Source organism: Rousettus aegyptiacus, unplaced genomic scaffold, assembly GCF_014176215.1.
Source record: "Rousettus aegyptiacus isolate mRouAeg1 unplaced genomic scaffold, mRouAeg1.p scaffold_m13_p_8, whole genome shotgun sequence".
In the NCBI taxonomy this organism is placed as follows: domain Eukaryota; kingdom Metazoa; phylum Chordata; class Mammalia; order Chiroptera; family Pteropodidae; genus Rousettus; species Rousettus aegyptiacus.
The window spans coordinates 28,437,196-28,438,107 of record NW_023416311.1 but is presented as its reverse complement, the minus strand read 5'-3'; positions in this window follow the sequence as shown (position 1 = coordinate 28,438,107).

Sequence of the window (912 nt, the reverse complement as noted above, 5' to 3'; positions counted from 1 at the left end):
AAAGTCCCATACTGGTATGTGCACAGGAGGGAGTGAATTTAGTTTTCAGACAAGTTAGCAATGATGTGGGGGAATGAACAGAAACTAAAGAAATTCTCCTGGAACGAGAAGACTTTGGGGGTAAGGGAAGGGACAACTGGGCTGCTACGGTGACCATGCGCAGAATACACAAGGAAGGGAAGGTAGACTGACTGTGGTCTGGGACCCCAGATTGCTAAACCATCAGCAATGAATAAATGCTACAGGCTGTTAGCGTTGGGTTCAAATCAGGAAGCCCACTGTGAGGAATGAGTTCTCTGTCATGGGAGGTGTATAAGCAGAGGCTGCACCTCCACCCAGCTGGGATGGGGTTGGCAGGATTTCTGCATGGAGAGAGACTCTTCTCCAGCTCTGAAACTCTAAGAGAAGGAGATAAAGAAGAAGAGCAAGGGAAGGGAGGGGGAGCAAAACAGGGCCCAAGGCAAGAAGGGAGAAGCCACAATAGCAGCTGCTGAAACAGCAGCTCAAGATGGAAACACGCCCTTATTTGTGGGGAATTTGTTTCAGCAAATGAGAGGCAGTGATGATGCTCAGGCTGTCTCCTGAAATGAATACCATCTGGAAAAAAATACCACATTTAACAGGACCAGTTTTTTTTTTTCCATTTAATTAACTAAGCCAAGTTTTGTGCCCATCCTAGTTTATCTGTTTAGAGAGAAGCTAATTCCCAGGAGCCAGGCCGCGTCCCCAACCAGATGAAAGTTCATGACCACAGAGAAGTTCCATGTCTGAGGCTTTTTCATAAAATGATTATTGTAAAATATATCAGTTATACACAGAATGGATTAAATGTGTAGGCACAGTTTATAAGATAAACACGAACTTAGCACCTAAGTACTCACCTTAAGAACTAGAATATTACTAGAACCATAG